The sequence below is a fragment of the Aegilops tauschii genome, chromosome 4 (assembly GCF_002575655.3).
Source record: "Aegilops tauschii subsp. strangulata cultivar AL8/78 chromosome 4, Aet v6.0, whole genome shotgun sequence".
Classification (NCBI taxonomy): Eukaryota; Viridiplantae; Streptophyta; class Magnoliopsida; order Poales; family Poaceae; genus Aegilops; species Aegilops tauschii.
In genome coordinates, this window is record NC_053038.3 from 206923953 (window position 1) to 206944644 (window position 20692).

Genomic DNA, 20692 nt, shown 5'->3' on the forward strand with positions numbered 1-20692 from the left:
GATCATCCGACAATGCATGTGCTCTGCTTTTGCTCTTTGCTTTGCTTTTCACCTGTAATGGCTATAAAGCCACCGCTCCTTCTCCATTCTGGACATGATGATTGTAACTGGGTATAAACCCTAGCCGCCGGTGGCGTGCTTGCTACTTTCCCCTTTTGCCGCAATACAAACCCTAGCGCAAATTCTCTCAAATTCACCTCTGAATTCACTTCGTTGAGTGTCTAGTTCGACCGATTCTTTGTCAGGTTCCTGACAATTGGTATCAGAGGCCCAATCGGTTCTCGGAGGCGTTGGATCTGGCAAGTAGAGGTTGGCGAACAGGCCGGAAATCCCTCTTCTTGTTGTTGATCTGGTGGAGGCCGGAGTGGCACAGTTCGGAGGCAGTCTGAATTTCACTTCTGGTTGCTGGGGAGTCTTTCTCCTGCGGTAAAATCCCAGAATCCGAACTCGGACGGTGCTTCTTGGTGTTGGCGGCGGTAGATACAAGAGCTCGCGGCAAGTCCCTCCCTTCCCTCCCTTCTCGAAGCCATGTCCCACCCGGAAGGCTCCATCGACACGGGCGTCTTGCAGCTCCAGTCGTTGGAACTAGATATCAAAACCCTGCAACGCTATCGTGAGGAAGACAAGAAGGAATTCTAGGATTTCCAATTCATGGTCAACAAGAACTTCGTCACCATGCAGCAAAATTTTGACAAAATCCAGGATAATTTCAAGCGTTTGCTGTTGTTGCTAGAGCAGGGCGACGTTCCTGATGAACAGTCGGCACAAGGGAGTGTACAGCATAAACAGCCTCTGTTGCAGTCACCACCCAATGCACCGGGCAGGCCCAAGCAACTACTGGCGAACACTCCTCCTTCAGTAGCTATGCAAGAAAAAGAGGCTCAGGCCGTAATTGGAACAATAGTTTTGCGAGATCCTGCTGGTAAAGAGCTCAACTTGGATGGCACGCCCAAAATTCCCTATCGCCATCCGAATTTTGCAGTAAACAGAGCAGTGGCACCACAACAAGTTCCACCCCCACATCAACATCCCATACAGTTAGAAGATCACTCGCTGGAAGAGTGGCCAGAGGGAGGAGATAGAGGCAGAAGGCCTGACTCTCCATTTAACAACCGAAGAAATGTTCTCACAGTTAAACCAGCCAAACTGAACATCTCTGGATTCAGTGGAACAGATCCTGAGTCATGGATTCAGAACTTGGAGCAATACTTTGCGGCTGCAAGGACTCCTTTGGAGCACAGGACCGAGCTGGCAGTATCTTATCTGCAAGGCCCGGCCATACAATGGTGGAGAGGAACTGGATTTTCCCCACAAAATGTGCCATGGCACAGATTTTGCACTTATATTGCAGATAGGTTCTCAATCGATTCTGCTTGTGATATTGTTAACTCTTTCCATGCAATATCCCAAACGTCAACAGTGGCTGTGTATGTTGAGCAATTTGAACAACTCGTGAACTGCATGAGAAGAGAAAATCCTGCTATACCAAATGACTATTATGTCACCAGTTTTCTGTCTGGACTGAATCCTTACATCAGAAGTCATGTGGAGTGTTTTAAACCTCCTGATATGCAGACAGCTGTGTGGTATGCTAGAAGAATGGAAAAGGCTACTGCTACTGCTCAATCCAAGCCCTACTACCCTCAGCCCAAAAGACAAGTGGTGTTTGAACCAGCAAAACCCCCCCTAGCTGCCACCACACAAAACAGAAACACAATTATACAGCAGGCCAAACAAAACCAAGTCTGCTATAAATGCAGAGAGCCATGGGTTCCTGGCCATAGGCAGGTGTGCAAAATGAGCCAGAAAGCTCAAATACAGGCACTGCAGGCAACATAAGAGGAAAATGCAGAAATTATTTATGTCACAGACTTTGAGGATCCTGACTTAGAACAAATGGTACCTCCTTCTGACAATGCTGTGCTGCAAGTTTCTCTGCATGCTGCCATGGGCATTGGGGCAATGAAGAACACTTTTATCTTAACTGTTAATGTGGGCAAAACAGTAGCTACAGCCCTTGTGGACAGTGGGAGCACTTCCACATTTGTATCCCCTGATATGGCTACAAAACTACCTGTTGCCCCAACCCCAAATTCCAAGATTAAAGTGCTAGTAGCAAGTGGAGGAGAGCTGTGGAGTGAGTTCACTTCCAGGAACTGCCCCTATGAAATACAGGGCACCAAACTGCATGACACCTTCAGAGTTCTGAAACTGAAGGGGTATGATATGATCTTGGGAGTTGATTGGATAAAGAAATATAGCCCTGTTCTGATGGACTTCATTAAAATGGAAATGAGGATTAATGTTACACCTCAGACTCAAGTGACATTTGTGGATGAAACTGTACCCCTGTCCTCACCAATGGAAGCCACTGATAATGCAGAAAAGTTAATGGACCAGGCTGTTTGTGGATTTTTTCTCTTATCTACCTGTCATACTATGACTTCTGCTACTACTCAAGCAATTCCAGAGGAACTCCAAGAGATAATTCAACAGTATGACAAGTTGTTCAACACCCCTACTGAACTACCTCCAAGTAGACCCTGTGATCACAGAATTCCACTTATGGAAGGAGCAAAAGTAGTAAACCAGAGACCATACAGAGTACCACATCACCAGAAAGAAGCACTAGAAAAGATCATCTCTGAACTCCTGAAAGCTGGTCTCATTAGACCTAGCACTAGTCCTTTCTCTTCTCCTGTGCTTCTAGTGAATAAGAAGGATGGAACTTGGAGACTCTGCATTGACTACAGGAAACTTAATGCTATCACAATAAAAAACAAGTACCCCATTCCTGTGATAGAAGATCTCTTAGACCAGTTGAAAGGAGCAATAGTCTTCTCCAAAATAGATCTCAGAAGTGGATATCACCAGATAAGGATGGCTGAGGAGGACATACACAAAACAGCATTTTCCACACTCCAGGGCCACTTTGAGTTCCTAGTTATGTCATTTGGACTGACCAATGGCCCTCCCTCATTTCAATCTCTCATGAATTTCCTGTTTGGCCATTTTGAGTTTGTGGTAGTGTTCTTTGACGATATTCTGGTTTTTAGTTTGACCATGGAAGAGCACAAGGTACATCTCAGGAAAGTATTCCAAGTCCTACAAGACAATAAACTGTATGCCAAGTTGGACAAGTGCTCTTTTGGTCAGTCTGAAATAGAATACTTGGGCCATGTGATTAACAAGGAAGGTGTGGCAACTGATCCCACTAAAATTGTTGCTATAAGGGAGTGGCCAGCCCCCACTACAGTAACTGAACTTAGAAGTTTTCTGGGCCTGAGTGGTTACCACAGAAGGTTTATACAGGGATATGGAGTTATCTGCAGGCCCCTCTTTGACTGTCTGAAAAAGAACTCCTTCTCTTGGCAACCAGAACAGCAAGCAGCATTTACAACTATTAAAGAAAAACTAACACAAGCACCTGTCCTGGCCCTGCCAGACTTCTCTAAACCATTTGTGTTAGAAGCTGATGCCAGTGGTTATGGCCTAGGGGCTGTTCTGATGCAGGATGGGAAATCATTGTCCTATTTCAGCAAGTCTATTGGGCCCAAAGCAGCAGCATGGTCTACCTATGACAAGGAAACTCTAGCAATAATAGAAGCTGTCAAAAAGTGGAAACACTACTTCCTAGCCACTTCCCTGATTATCAGAACTGATCAGGAGAGCTTGAAGTACATTCAGGAACAAAAACTGACTGAAGGAATATAGCACAAGTTATTACTCAAACTGTTAGGCTACAACTTTACAGTTGAGTATAAAAAGGGTAAAGAAAACAAGGCTGCTGATGCTTTATCCAGGGTCAAGCACATGATATCCTTCCTGTCTACCAGTTTCTCCACACCTAAATGGGTTTCTGAAGTGGTTAAAAGCTATAATTCAGATCAGAAAGTCCAAGATCTTATAGCTCAATGTGCAACTAACAAAAACAATGACACTGGATATACATTCAAAAATGGTATCTTGAGATATAAAAACAAAATTGTCATTGGAACTGCCACCTCCTTGAGACAAGATATCTTGCAGACATTCCATGCTTCAGAACTGGGAGGACATTCTGGACAGAGAGCAACATACCACAGAGTTCACTTGGTTTTCCATTGGCATGGCCTCAAGCAGGATGTCATTGATTTTATCAAGCAATGCCCTGTCTGCCAGGTCAACAAGGCTGAACATACACCCTACCCTGGCTTGTTAGAGCCCCTGCCAGTCCCAGACTTTGCATGGGCACACATCAGCATGGACTTTGTGGAGGGGCTACCCACTTCTGAAAACAAGGATCTGATTCTGGTGGTGGTAGACAGATTTACAAAATATTCCCATTTCATTGCCATGAAACACCCCATAACGGTTCAGTCTGTAGCAAGGGCATTTTCTGACATAGTGTTTAAACTCCATGGAATGCCATTGGTTATAGTAACTGACAGGGACAAAATCTTTACAAGCAACTTGTGGCAGCAGCTGTTCAAGTCACTCAAGATCAAGTTACACATGAGCACAAGCTATCATCCTCAAACTGATGGACAGACAGAAAGGGTGAACCAGTGTTTGGAGAACTACTTAAGGTGCATGTGTTTTCAGCAACCTAGGAAGTGGCATGCATGGTTAGCACTAGCTGAGTGGTGGTACAACACAAGTTTCCACACTTCCTTGCAAATGACTCCCTTCCAGGCCCTATATGGTTTTCCCCCCTCCTATGATAGCTGAGTCTGCATTGCCTGACTCTATTTCGGAGGACAGTGACACCTTGTTGCAGGACAGGGAACTGGCCCTGGAAGTGATCAAACAGAATCTCTCTAAGGCACAACAACGTATGAAGCACTTTGCTGACAGACACAGGCAAGAACGATCGTTTGAGGAAGGAGACATGGTTTACTTGAAACTGCAGCCCTACAGGCACACTTCCTCAGTCTGCATCGGCACCTCAAGTTGCATTCCAAGTTCTATGGCCCATTCAGGGTTGTACAACGAGTTGGCCGAGCTGCTTATCAGCTCCTTCTCCCTGAAGGCTGCAAGCTGCATAACACCTTCCATGTGAGTCAACTAAAGAAACACATTGGCCCCCGAGCGGTCCCTTCAAAGAATTTGCCACTCATTGGTGCTGATGGAATTATTCAAATGGAGCCAGAAGCAATCTTAGACATGAAGTTAATCCCCAGACCCCAGGGAAACATCAGTATTCCAGTCGTTCGCTGGCTGATCAAGTGGGTCAACATGCCCGAAGAAGCAGCCACCTGGGAGGATTCGGCCTTCATACAGAAAGTTTTCCCTCCCTTTCAAGCTTGAGGGCAAGCTTGGTCTCGACGGGGAGGAATTGTCAGGCCAACTAAAGACATCTCTGAAGAATTGCTCTGTTCTAGCATGTCGGAAGCAGCATGGACCGTCAATCTGCCATCCAGTGGCTCCCGAACGAAGATAACGGTTCGCTACTGGAATGTCATCTCCACCGTGGATCTCCCATCCAACAGCTGTCATCGCTCCGAGGGTCGCTGTTGATCATCCGACAATGCATGTGCTCTGCTTTTGCTCTTTGCTTTGCTTTTCACCTGTAATGGCTATAAAGCCACCGCTCCTTCTCCATTCTGGACATGATGATTGTAACTGGGTATAAACCCTAGCCGCCGGTGGCGTGCTTGCTACTTTCCCCTTTTGCTGCAATACAAACCCTAGCGCAAATTCTCTCAAATTCACCTCCAAATTCGCTTCGTTGAGTGTCTAGTTCGACCGATTCTCTGTCAGGTTCCTGACACATGTTTGTTTCAAGAGCTGTTCGGCGTCTTAATGATTTGAACTCACAGCGCCACGTGCTTGTTCACGCTACGCTGACCACTAGAACCATTGCACACTTGTGACGGGTAATAGCACTAAAAGTATAAGAACAAGTGTGGCCGCAATATTTAGATTTGTGATCTACTCCCTCCGTTCCTAAATATTTGTCTTTTTAGAGATTTCAAATGGACTACCACATACGGATGTACATAGACATATTTTGAAGTGTAGATTCACTTATTTTGCTTCATATGTAGTCACTTGTTGAAATCTCTAGAAAGACAAATATTTAGGAATGGAGGGAGTATTTTAAAAGATTCGTGAATTAGAAAAGATTCGTGAATTAGAAAAGATTCACCATTTTTTAAGAAAAGTAGAGAAACTTCAAAAAAGTTCACAAACATTAAAAAAGTTCATCGTTTTTTTAAAAGTTTATCAATATTGAAAAAGTTCATTGAATTTTTTAAAAAGCTAATCAATATTAAAAAAAGTTCATCGATTTAAAAAGCTAATCAATATTGAAAAAAGTTTATCGATTTGACAAAAAGTTCATCAAGTTTGAAAAATAGTTCATTAATTTTAAAAAAAGTTCACAATTTTGAAGAAATAAATCATCCATTTTGAAAAAATTTCACCGGGTTAGAGAAACAGTTCATCGATTTTGAAAACGGTTCACAAATTTAAAGAAAAAGTTCATCGATTTTGAATAAGTTCATCACATTTGAAAAAAATAGTTCATCAATTTTAAAAAAAGTTCACCTATTTTGAAAAAAAAGTTCATCGATTTTGAATTTTTTTCACATATTTATCAAAAAGGAAACAGAAAACAAAAAAGAAAATGATTTTTTAAAAAGTGAAAAACCATTCCAAACAAGGAAAAAGAACAAAAGAAAGAATAAAAGATCGAAAAAGTTGTAACTAATCGCATCAGTGTTGGTTGTTCGAGTGGTTAGTGCATAGTACCTTGAATGAATCAGGAGAATAGTTGTTCGAATCATAGTAATCGCACAGTTTTTTGCGTTTTGAAAAATGAGTCAAAAGTAATGCGGGCCGACCCAGCGCGGCGGCGGGGGTGCGCCCCTTTGCGAGAATCGAAGAAAGGGTCGCTTAAGGCGCCGAATAGCATTTGGCGTTTCTCTCCTCCACCACCGCTTTGACTGTTGCTGCTTTGACCGGGCCTTCTGGGCTGTTCTGTTTAGTTCATACATGCCACGCGTACCATCTTCTCTGCCGCCTGCTGCCTACCGCGTCCAGTTCTCTCTCGAGGGCTCGATTTCTTCACTGCCACCCACCGCTACAACGCGGTTGTGCCTATACAAAGGGCACAATTTCTTTGCCCAGGCCACCATCGTTGCGTCGATGCTTCTGTCTCCCAAATTTTGGCGGCGCCCACACTCACGTCGCCGTCGGCATATGCTTCCCCAGCCCACCGCCATCTCCTCACGGCCCCCTCCACCCCATCTCCTCTTCGCACTTTGAGCTGGTGGCGCATGGGAACCACCAGGAACCATGCGTGGAGGGCACAAGGCAGCAGCAGCCACCTCTAGCCTGAAGCCCGACAGGGACGCCCGGAGAGATGTAGCCATGTAGCGGAGCATCTCTAGCCTCTTGAGTTGGCGCAACGTGCGGGAGCCCCATGCCCGGAAGCGACGGAAGTGCTTCTGAATCGTAAAGCCTCTCGGCATGCGTGATGTGGCACATGGTTTGCTGTGTCTGACCATCATCCTAGCCTCTTCCTTGTCAGGGTCGAGCAATTGCAGCTAGGTTTGTGGCTTTGCGCCTTGCAATAGTAGTAATGTGTATTTCTTTGCCATTAATACTAGGAGTCAAAGTAGCTTAATTGCATTATTAGCACAGTTGAAAAAATAGACAGGTGTACAGAGTACCATATATGATCATGTTTTATCGTGTTCTTCCAACAACAGTTGTCTTTGGTGCCGAGCCACTCGGATAATCTTGCGGCTGCAGGGCCTAGCTGTTCCCTGTCTTTGCTTTTCCTCCAGGACTTGAGGTAATTTTTGATATGTTATTTCTCTCCCTGTTCTTTCTATCTATTGGCCATGGATCTGTTTTCAGTTGCACATTCCTTTGATGCGGCAATGCATATATGATTCGTTGAATATGTCTATGTTACATTTGATTCACATCAAAATCAGACATACATCTACACAATAATTATTTTAAACACCATTTGTTTGTTGTAACAAATATTGTGGAAGTGATTTCAGATAATAATTATCTGATTGATCCAGTCGGCAGGATGTTCTCCAAAAAATTAATGAGACCGCTAAGTACACTCACTATTGCATCTCCTTTTTGTTCCTTGTACAAAGACTGAACCTTTATCTATAACTACAGAGGATGTTTGGCTGCTAACAGTGTACTTCATACCTACGTTTATTATTTCATTTTTCTTAGTTTTGTTGTTCTCGTTACCCTGGCACCTTCGGACTCTTACAGTCTCTAGCCCGGCCCAACGCATTTCCATTTCAGTTGGCCACTTCAATTCCTACTTTCCACAATGTGGTCTGGATGTAGATACTTGGACAAGAACTTGGTGATTGTTTTCATTTAAAAACAAAAAAAATAGTCAAGTTCCATGAACTTACTTCTCATCTGAATTTTAATTGGTGGTGTAAAGATTCAAAGCCAACTCTAGCTTATTCAGCTGGTAGTGAGGTTTGATGATCCTTCAGATATCATGTACACAAAAAATGAAGCATTATTAATGCGGATCATCCCAAGGTCATCCCATGGACCTACCTACATCTCCCACGACACCACTTGGACCAATGACAAAAGCCCGTGCGAGAGCTATCGAAAACGAGGTTAACTCTCTCCTTGTTGAACTTCCCCTTGACCCACTTGAAACATGCTACTACCTCAAACGGAGATGCTTTGTGTGCTTAGGTACCAAGGAACTAGCCTAGGAGAAGCTATGGTGCAAGATGGACATAAGAACATGGAGAGGATCTGCCTAGTCCGGAACGGGTGGTACTACCGCCCACCCCAAGCGGTACTACCGCTGAGCCCATCCAAGCGGTACTACCGCCGAACATACGCTCTACTGCCGCTCAACCCGACATACTCCTGTGATCGAGCGGTACAAGTCCGGTACTACCGCCCAGCCCAAGCGGTACTACCGCTAAAGCTCCACAAGCGGTACTACCCCCCGAGGGGCCGTTACTACCGCCCTGCCTGTGCACAGCCGGGCCTTTGGCCTTGTATCCCTCTCCCACTTATCCCTTCGTGACTTAGACTATAAATAGACCACCTCCACCTCCTTTCTAGGGCAGCCCTGTGTTAGCTCATATGTGAGATAGAGCTTCGCTCATCTATCCGGATCTACTCCACCGAGAGAGACCGTCACCTCTTCGGAGAAGATCCACTTGGATTCAAGACCCCTAACGTGAAGACCTCAGGGCCTCCTCACGGAGAAGAACTCGTTACCTCTTGTATCGTCCTTTGTTGACTTTGGATCATGTATCTCTCTTTGTGTTTCGAGGATCTAGCATATGTGTGACCTAATCTTGTTGGTTTGAGTGATTCTCCTGTGTTTCCCCTCGTGATTTCTCCTCGTGTTCTTCGTGTTCATCGCGGGATTCACTCCTTTTGTGAAATATCGGCCATCTAGGGTTCTACCCTACATCATCTTGGTATCATGAGCTACGTTGATCACGATTTCGGAGCCTCCCCTCTTCGTTTTATAGCCTTGTTTTGTTGACTTTGTCCCAAATTCGAAAATTCCCCACAAAAATAGCCCCCAATTTTTTTTGTGATTTGTTCGTGTGATGAAGTTTTGTTGGATTTGATCCGTGGATTTGCTTTATTTTGAGTGGATCTAGCATCTCCCCAAGTTTCCCCACTTTTCATCCACGAAATCCATCCAATTTTGACCCCGAAATCATCCTTTTCCGCCCCAAAATCCATCCTCGTTTCCGATATGCGAATTTTCTCGACCCCAGCGGTACTACCGGCCCCAAGCGGTACTACCGCCCATCCTAGCGGTACTACCGCCCCGCCCAGTTTCAGCCATAACTGATTGACGTTTTTGCATAGGTCCTCCACCATATCATCCACTTTACTTCCACCACTTCCGCATTGCCACCTTCATTACGCCCATTTGACTTTGGTTTGGAGAATTTGAGTTGTGGTTCATCGTTTCCTAGGGTGTTTCGGCTAACTAGGAACAGTTCGACATCACCGCCGCTCATCTTCGTCAAGGACTCGACACCGACAACCTCATCTTCATACGTTCTTGCTTACACCCGACATACCACGGACGGTAACTTCGACGACATCTTTGTCTACTCCTTGCCATTGCATTGATAGCCCATAGCCCATTTTGCATAACTTACCCATCGAGACTAGCCTTTGAGTATTGCCGGCAACGTTACTTGTGCACATTAGTGATCATACCCATAGCATACATACCATATCATCGTGGTGCATATCTTGGTACCATCTTTTGTGTCACAAAATTGTCATCGCATACACAATTGCTATCTTGGTTCGTGAAGTTTTGCATGAGAAAAGAGCTCAAAAGAGAAAGAGCCAAACAAGCTTTTAAGCAAAAAGGAAAATAAGCAAAGAGCTTATAAGCAAGAATCATAGCATCATACTACATTAAGATTGTAATATTCGATCATCTTGGATCATATCATCGGAATACCATACATATAGCATACTTGGGATAGAAGTCGTTGCATTTTTGCTTCGTAGGTTGTGCACAAGTTTCGTATCCGCCTATTGTGCAATCGTGCTAGCGTCTCTCTAGTGTTGTGCAACAAGAGCATCTTCGTGGATTCCACATTTTGGGCTCATTCCTTGGTTGCACGACCCCACTTATCTATTTACGTGTGTGTTTTCGTGTACCATATCTTGCTATTGGTCTACTTGTTGCATTTGCACATTTGTGGATCTTTTCCAACATTACCAAGGCTCACTAACAATCACATCAAATTTTGTGCCACCATCCTAACCAAGCTCCACCATAAGCTTTTATTTGTGTAGGTGTGAGAACCGACAAGAATTGGTACCAATTGTGCTATTTTCTTGTTACACATTTGAGTGATCATTGATCCATCTTCAACATCGGTCAAGGTACATTTGGTATAAGTTCTTCTCTTTATCCCACTCACATATTTGCTTGGAATGATGGATAGGCCAAGTTCTTCTACCAACCCACTCTTCCTAGAGCAAGACGACGACCCGAACAACTATGTCACCAAGCTCCACCTATTCGGCACACAACGAGCTTTGCATCAAGAGCAACAAGCAATGAGCGACCGCATCGATCATCTCGCCACCGACTTGCGACTCTCCGAGCAACATATAAGAGACTACTTCAACAACAAGCTCGATGAACAAAAGCAAGAGAGCAATGCAAGAATGGACGAGATTCATGCCTTGTTGCTCAACCGCTCTTCTACCTCTTCGTCCTACTCAAGACGGAGCCGCTCAAGTCGACACTCCGAAGACACCATCTCTGGCTCAAGTACTCCGTTATCGAACACTCTTCGTCGTGCCACACGTCAAGATCGTCAAGCAAACCGCAACCCCCTACACAACACCGATCATCAAGAGCAACTTCGAGCGCAAGAGCATCGACATCGTCAAAACCAAGCTACATTTGCGCAAGCACAAGAACGGCAACGCCTACGACAACAAGAGGAAGAGCGAGCGCGACAACCCAAGATGCACAAGATGCCGAGGCTCAACGTCAAGAACAACAACTACGTGAAGCTCAAGTACTTGAGGCGCAACGTTCCCTCCGAGATTCAAGTCGAGCTGTAGCCAGACGAAGCCGGCAAGCTCGTGAGCAACAAGAAGCGCTTCACGATGAAGTTCAAGAGAGGATTTATCAATCACGTGTGCATCGACAAGCTCCTCCACAAGCTCGACAAGAACCTCAAGTTCACCAAGCGCAAGAAGACAATGGAAATCCTCGAAGACAAGAGCAAGTTGAGGGAGACAATCCTCCTCGTCAAGGACTTCATCTCCCTCGACCCCAACACGATGAAGAGCAACAATACGGCAAGCTAAAGTTCACCATGCCCAAGTTCAATGAAAGCAATGATCCCGAAGAGTACCTTTCCTGGGCATTGAAGGTTGACAAAATCTTCCGCTTGCACAACTATGAGGAAGAGAAGAAGATCCCGATGGCATCCCTTAAGTTCCAAGACTACGTCCTCATTTGGTGGGAACAAGTTGTAACACCCACGATGCGGCTATATTTCCCACGTGTCGAGGCATGACTTAGAGGCATAACCGCATTGTGGTTTTGTCGCAAGAAGGGTCATCTTCACACAATCCCATGTAATGAACAAGAATGGGATAAAGAGTTGGCTTTCAATCGCCACTTCACACAATACATAAATAAATCATACATCAATCAGAGTACACACATAGACCGACTACGGTCAAAGCCAAAAAAAAGAAGATAACCCAACTGCTAGATCCCCAATCGTCCCAACTGGGCTCCACTACTGATCATCAGGAAACGAAAACATAGTAACAACAAAGGTCCTCGTCGAACTCCCACTTGAGCTCAGCTGCGTCACATGCACTGGTATCATCGGCACCTGCAACTGTTTGGAAGAATCTGTGAGTCACGAGGACTCAGCAATCTCACACCCGTGAGATCAAGACTATTTAAGCTTATGGGTAGGAGAAGGTAATGAGGTGGAGCTGCAGCAAGCACTAAGCATATATGGTGGCTAACATACACAAATAAGAGCGAGAAGAGAAGCAACGGAACGGTCGTCAACTAGTAGTGATCAAGAAGTGATCCTGAACTCCTACTTACGTCAGACATAACTCAAAAGCTGTGTTCACTTCCCGGACTCCGCTGAAAAGAGGTCATCACGGCTACACACGCGGTTGATGTATTTTAATTAAGTCGAGTGTCAAGTTCTCTACAACCGGATATTAACAAATTCCCATCTGCCACATAACCACGGGCACGACTTTCGAAAGATAATACCCTGCAGGGGTGTCCCAACTTAGCCCATTATAAGCTCTCACGGTCAACGAAGGATATTCCTTCTCCCGGGAAGACCCGATCAGTCTCGGAATCCCGGTTTACAAGACATTTCGACAATGGTAAAACAAGACCAGCAAAGCCGCCCGATGTGCCGACAAATCCCGATAGGAGCTGCACATATCTCGTTCTCAGGGCAACACCGGATGAGACATCCTACGAGTAAAACCAGACCTCGAGTTTCCACGAGGGGGCCCCGCGGTCTACTCAGTTCGGACCACCACTCGAAGGAGCACTGGCGGGGGGGGGGGGGGGTTAAAATAAGATGACCCTTGAGTGTGCAGAACCCAAGGGAAAAGGGGATAGGTGGTAGCAAATGGTAAAACCAAGGTTGGGCCTTGCTGGAGGAGTTTTATTCAAAGCGAACTGTCAAGGGGGTCCCATAAATCACCCAACCGCGTAAGGAACGCAAAATCAAGGAACATAACACCGGTATGACGGAAACTAGGGCGGCAAGAGTGGAACAAAACACCAGGCATAAGGCCGAGCCTTCCACCCTTTACCAAGTATATAGATGCATTAATTAAAATAAGAGGTATTGTGATCTCCCAACATATCCATGTTCCAACATGGAACAAACTTCATCTTCACCTGCAACTAGCAACGCTATAAGAGGGGCTGAGCAAAAGCGGTAACATAGCCAAACAACGGTTTGCTAGGAAGAGTGGATTAGAGGCTTGACATGGCAATATGGAAGGCATGATATAACAAGTGGTAGGTAGCGTGGCATAGCGATAGAGCGAACAACTAGCAAGCAAAGATAGAAGTGATTTCGAGGGTATGGTCATCTTGCCTGAGATCCCGCAAGGAAGAAGAACGAGTCCATGAAGAAGACAAACGGACGTAGTCGAACGAATCCTCACAACTCCGGAACGAAACCGAAGCTAACAAGAGAAGCAACCCGGAAAGAAACAAACAACATAGTAAACACACCATCACATAAGCATGGCATGATGCAAAATCAAGTATATGATGCATGTCCGACTTAATGAGGCATGGCATGGCAAAGTGCACAAACAATACTACAAATTAAGTGCAGCTCAATACGTAACAAGTTGCATATTTAAGAAACACCACATCAATTATTTAGTTCTCTCTCGTTTATGTACCCAACAATATTAAATGTTATTAAACATGGCAAGGGGTGAAGCATAATTAAACAACCTATCTAGGCAAGTTTAAATGAGGCCGGAAATAACAAACAACAATTTCGAAAAATCCCCATAAGCATAAATAGCAATTTAATGGAAACAACAAATATAAACATTTAAATGTTGTTATCATGATGCAGATGACATATGCAAGTTTTAAGCAATTTTTATGAAAATGTTGACATGAGCAAGACACGAGGCATTTGTCACCGTGGCGGAAAGAAAGGGGTGCCACGGCGGTGAAACGGAAATGGTGCCACGGCAACATCCCGGTTCCGGCAACTCGATTGAGATGCTAGTGCAAAGGAACAAGTGTGGGTGCGCGAAACGTGCAAGAGTGACGGGGAGTGATCCCGGATACCGGGTGTCCCACATGTCGGTGGCATGGCTTACGGCGAACGTGCAAGGAACAATTCGGACACGGTCCAAACATAGGGTGCATCTCATACAACACATGCATCGGTCCACGGACGTCGACTCGGGGTTATACCTTCGAAGCGTGCCTTTTCGGAGCGGATCGGGTTCGTAGTGGGAGTAGTGGTTCACAAGTCAGAGAGGAAGTAGTCGTTCATGTTCCGTAGATGCTCGGGTCACGACAAGGAACTTGACGTCCACGGGGTCTTCGCGGGTCGACGGTAGTTGTACATGGCAATCGTGGACGAACTTGGAGGGTCATCGGTAGTCGTTCACGGTTCTTCAGCGCTGGTTGTGGTACACGTTCTGTAGATGTTCGGGCGGCGGTAGTGGTACACAGTGTCGAAGAGGAACTTGACGAATCCAGTGTCCGGGGTCGTCGCGGTACTTGGTATCTTTGTGGGACTTCATGGTTCGTCGTCGTACTTGCGGTCACGATCGGGGTGGCAAAACATAGTCGAACTTGGCGTGGTCTTGGACTTGGCGGACTTCGGGTCGAACAGCAACAAGCATCGCAGGTGCATGTAGGCAGAGGCGGCGACTCGGGACAGAGGAGCTTGGCGGATGCAAGCAGCAGCACAGGGCTGGCAGAGGCAACGCGGGTTGAAGGAAAAATCAAGGCTGCCGGAGGAGGAAGAAGGCGCGGCGGCGGCCTGGACTCGGGCAGGAGGCCGAGCTGAGGAGGGGGCGGAGCAGACGAACGAAGTGGATGACGGCTAAGGCAGGGGATCCGGTCTGCTGTTGTTGTTGACGCCGACAGCGCAGGCGAGGCAGGGAGACGGCGCGGCGCTCGCCGGTTACGAGGAGGAAGCAGGGGCGCCGGACTGCAGCAACGGCTGCCGGATGCTGGGAGCTCCGTAGCGGCGGTGATGGCAAGCAGCGAGACGGCGAAGGAGGCCCAGGCGCGCAGGGAGGCTGCAGAGGGCGAGAGGGAGGAGGTTGAGGTCGGGAGCTTCTCCTGATCGGGATGAGGATGGAGGGGCTCGTCCCTGTGAGTGGCGGCGCGAGGGAGAGAGTGGAGGGAGAGATCAAGAGGAGGGTTGCGCGAGGGGATCGGCTAGGGTTAAGGGCGCTGGAGCTGGGCCTTGGGCCAAACGGGCTGCGGGAAGCAGGCCGGCCTGGCTGTCTCTCTCCTCTCTCTCTCATACTTTCTTTAACAGAAAAGAATTAGAGAGAAGAAAAGAAAGAGAGGGGTTAGGGAAAGATTTTGCGCATGGGGGTAATTTTCCCGGGCTCATAAAAATGCGCTTGATCCCGAAAAAAATAGAAGTGGCATGATTGAAAGATATAAATTCAATTGGTTAGAACAAGGAGTGTGAATCCGAAGTTTCCAAAATGTTGAACATTTAGAAAGAGCCTCGATAAAACGATAAAAGAATATGAGGACAAGTCGGAGACCAAGAATTGAGATAACAAAGGCATTGGGATTATCTGCAAGTGTGTTATGGTGATTTCCAAAAGAATGGAATGTTTATTATAGCTCCCTAATATTGGGAGGATATGTTATAAAGAGAAGTCATCATATGAATTCCCTCGATTTAAATAGATCAAAAATCTATGCAATTTATTTAGTTGAGTTGAGATGCAAAGATTAATGACATGATGGCATGATGACATGATGCAATGCAAAAATAAAAGAGCAAGCACAAAAGAAACACACGGTGACCACGAAATATGTGGAAATCTTCTGAAGCGTCGGTCTCGGGGCGTTACAACACTCCACCACTACAAGAGGATCTCGTGCCAAGATCTAGGATGGCACCGGAGAAAAGCGGAAGAGGAAGAGGTAAAACAAAGTTGCTTCTTTGACAAACGAGTGAAACCAATGACCCTTGAGAGGTTGCAAACTTGAAAGAAGAATACAACAGAGTTGAACAAAACTGAGAAAACTCCGGTAGAAAAGAGAAACAAGGAACACCATGTGAACCTTGGAGTTTGCAAAGCTATGAATGACGAGAACAATGGACGAGAAGTACATGCAAGCACTCCGGTTGAAACGAGATGTACAAGGAACGATAAGGATCAATTACGATTACGCTCCGGTTGGAAAATGGAAGGGATAGAATATGAACTTGGCAAAATGAAAGCACTTGGATGAGACTCTAATTAAAAGAGGAATGATAGACACAACACTCCGGTGAAAACAAGATAAAAAAGAATAAGAATGATATAATTTGGACAGCACTCCGACTGTAAATGGAAGGAATTGAACATGAACTTTACAAGATGAGAGGATACTTAATGAAATCAACAACACACTGCCTCCGGAACTATTGAAAGAATGGCACAATGGGTCAGAAAGATTTCAGACAGCACTCCGGTTGAGAAGGGACGCAAAACTTGACAGAATGGGAAGAACTTGAAAAGAGGGCACGACACTTCGGTTGGAAATGGATAAGCACGAAAAGAACACGGTCCTCACAACTCGAGATGATGAGTGAAGAGAGCAACATCACCATGCCTCCGGAAGAAAAAAAATAGAAGATAGATCATTGGAATAAAGAACGGAGAAGAAAATGCCAACTTCTTCCACCAATGATCTTGGAAAGCACCCTTCCAAGAAGGTTAGAACAGAGTTGTTGGAAAAAAACCAACAACGAAACGAATAAGCTTGTAGTGGGCTTATAGAAAACTTCTCAAGATAGAGGCGAAATTCTGCCACTACGGAAACAGTTGATTGGATTGAGATCAACAAGGAGAAGAAAACTTCTTCACCAAGATGAGAAGGAGAAAATTTGATCATTGATAACCACCACAAATAGCTACATTCCTTAGGGAAGGCTATAGGTGAAATATAACCCAATACAACTCCAACAAAAAGATTGATTGGTTGAAAAGATCTCTTGAACGAAGATAAAATGATGGATTTAAATATGTCACTCTTGAAAACTTTGTAAATCATGAACCCGAAGGGAAATTATCCAGAATGACATAGCACCACCTCAAAAGATAAGGTAGAAAGAATTGCACTTCGGAATGCAAGATGAAGAATACTTGAACTCCCCAAAACAAAACGTGTGTTGAACGCCATGTTTATTTTAGAGTATAGCTTGGCGGATCTTAACTCCGTGAGAAATCTTGACGAACAATTGAAGAATGAAAGGAATCCTTGACGAACCACCATGTAGAGCCTTCGTGAGAACTCCGGTAATAACAGGATGATAAAAAGAAAGAGAAGTTGAAAACACAAGGTGAAGCCTTGCAGTGATAAGATGAAGCTTCGCGACGAGATAATGCGGAAAACTTGGAGCTCCAGAAGAAGATGAACACATGAGATCAAGAATTTTGATGAATCTCCGGAATAAGGAATTACTCACTTGGATGAAACAAGAATAAGAATTACATTATGCTTAGCCTTCACCAATTTAGATTGATGACAAGCAACGGATTTTTGCATACTACTTATTCTGGTAGAAAGGATTAATATAGATATTGCTCAAACTTGAGAAAAGTCTTCAACGAACCACCAGTAGGATTGAAACAACGAATAAATTTATATGATAACCAAGGAAGAGAACTCTTGAACGAACCACCGTAAGAATTGGAAATGAAAGTAGCAAAGGCGCAATTCATCGGGAAGAATTAGAAAAACGAATAAAGATACTTGACTGAATTTAGACACATGAGAACGAAAAGATCATGAACTGATTAAAGGATATTTGAACGATGCACCGGAAGAATATGGAGATGAACGAAGAGACATCAATTTAGAATAATTGGAGAACGAGGCTGAAAACATAGAACGAAGAAATCTTCTGAAATGATGGCCTTCGGAGAATCAAACTGAAAAGACTCCTGAAATGCTCCAGATGGGTGAAAAGTTCTCACAATCAAAACAATTATGAGAGGATGGCATCAAGCTAGAACCATGAATCTTGAAGAGAATGGAGCAAGATTTGAGAGAAACTCTTCTTCGGTCTTCAAATGTTGAGAATGACAATGAGAAACACCACCATGAATTGTTGGCACTCCGGAATGAAGAATAGATGAGAAACACCACCATGAATTGTTGGCACTCCGGAATGAAGAATAGAAGGTTGAACCAACGATGAAAGAATTTGAAAGATCTTGGAGAAAGACCTTTGACTGATGATAATTCATTCTTACGTCAAACTTTGCAATCAATTTGAGAATAACTCCGAAAAGAATTAGAAGAGTCAGGTAAGATCCTGGAAAAAGACCTGTGGGTTAGGGCCCACTCAAAAGATATACCATTAAAAAAATTCGCTTGGAAGAGAGATCGCGCCAGTTGAATTACATGGCTTGAATGTGATAACAACCTCGAAATAGCTTGAACGGATTGATAATGGAGACACAAATCTTCTGAGATATCTTCGGCACTCCAGAACAAATGAATGGGGAGAAGTGGATGATTGAGAGGTACACCGGCATGAGAAAGCATTTGAAACAAGGAAAGGAATATGACCAACATTGAAGGCTTGAATTTTAGTCCACCGGAGAAGAAAAAAAAACCCAAAGTTGATGAACTTGAAGCTCCCTTAGTATCTTCATGAGAATCACCGGATAAGAACATTGAAGCAAAATAATGAAGAGACTTCACAACAATAAAATGGATGCTTGATTAAAATATATGAGTCCTTGAATAAAAGGGTGGGAGGGTGGGAAAACAAAGGCAACTTGGGTCGGATGAAACGAACACCGTTGAGAAAAAGCTTAGAATTGATCTTGCGAATGTTGGAATGATTGGATGCACTTGAAGAGAAACACGCCGGTTGGAAAGAATTAACATGACGACCTCGATGATCAAGAAGGATTAGTATTCACATAGCAATATGAGAACACCGTTTAGGAAAGGTATGGATTCAATATTTGACTTCGAAGCAACTCGAATACCACAAATAAAACAAAACAAAGGATTGGCTTGCAAAATAAGCCGGAACAAACATATGATAGATATTTCGTCCGAAGTTTTCATGGTGGGGCCCACACGGGCTCAATCGTACATCACCATCATGTACAAGGCAGTGCACATGACATACGAAGCGTCCCCGAGTCGGCATAGCCAAGGACTCTTTAAGACACTACGAGACCACTGTAAAACCAACCGTGGAAAGGCGGACCACTAGACGTCGAACCCCAATCTCATATCATGCATCTGTCGGAAAGATATCCTAGGAGCTACTTGAATTCCCACTTATAAACTCCTGAAACTTTCTGGTTATGCAATAAGGTGTTGGGGATACAGGGGACACAATATATCTCACCCAAACTAACAATACCTAGATCCAGCTGTATCCATCCTTCAACACATAACCAAGAAACCTTCGGAAATCATTTACCTCAATCTTCGAAAAGCATCCATTATACGAGTTATGGCAATAATCCCGAACTCCCGCCCCAGTACTGGGTGGCGTCGAGGTGATCTCACCAACAACTACATAAAAGAGATTTTCGATGTCGGCGAAACTCAGGTATTCCAGAACTGCAACGATAAAATTGTGACGACAACACCTCGGAGCTCAACTCCCCGGGACACTGCCACAACCCCTAAATGTCAGGAGGCACCAAGAACAATGTTCTCGTCATAAAACCATCGGAACGATTCCAAGATACCCGCGTGATTCTAAATTTTTTTAATGAAATTTGAGGAGAGAAAAGTCAAAACTTCTACGTCATGAGGCCTCACCAAAGCGACGAAGGGACTGAGGAGTAAAAAGAATCCTACTCTCCGATATATATAATCCTAAGACTCAAAACATTTTTGTTCTAGACTCAACAACGCCAGCGATTCGATCAAGCAGGGGCTCCTAAGTCGGGGATGGCTCTGATTACCAACTTGTAACGCCCACGATGCGGCTATATCTCTCACGTGTCGAGGCACGACTTAGAGGCATAACCGCATTGTGGTTTTGTCGCAAGAAGGGTCATCTTCACACAATCCCATGTAATGAACAAGAATGGGATAAAGAGTTGGCTTACAATCGCCACTTCACACAATACATAAATAAATCATACATCAATCAGAGTACACACATAGACTGACTACGGTCAAAGCCAAAAGAAAAGAAGATAACCCAACTGCTAGATCCCCGATCGTTCCAACTGGGCTCCACTACTGATCATCAAGAAACGAAAACATAGTAACAACCAAGGTCCTCGTCGAACTCCCACTTGAGCTCAGCTGCGTCACATGCACTGGTACCATCGACACCTGCAACTGTTTGGAAGAATCTGTGAGTCACGAGGACTCAGCAATCTCACACCCGCGAGATCAAGACTATTTAAGTTTATGGGTAGGAGAAGGTAGTGAGGTGGAGCTGCAGCAAGCACTAAGCATATATGGTGGCTAACA

At 44.7% G+C, this 20692-nt stretch overlaps 1 long non-coding RNA gene across 3 annotated transcripts in view; it reads left to right on the forward strand.

Annotated features, from left to right (window-relative positions):
- Nucleotides 1-7004: 7004 nt before the first annotated feature.
- LOC141021274 (uncharacterized) overlaps nt 7005-20692 on the forward strand; it is a 36063-nt gene continuing 22375 nt past the window's right edge. For 2 of the 3 annotated variants that reach the window (XR_012181791.1, XR_012181793.1), the window contains exon 1: nt 7005-7783. This is a non-coding gene — a long non-coding RNA (uncharacterized lncRNA). Of the gene's footprint in view, nt 7784-8413; nt 12219-20692 lie in introns of those variants that run through there. The other variant, XR_012181792.1, reaches the window with a different exon arrangement.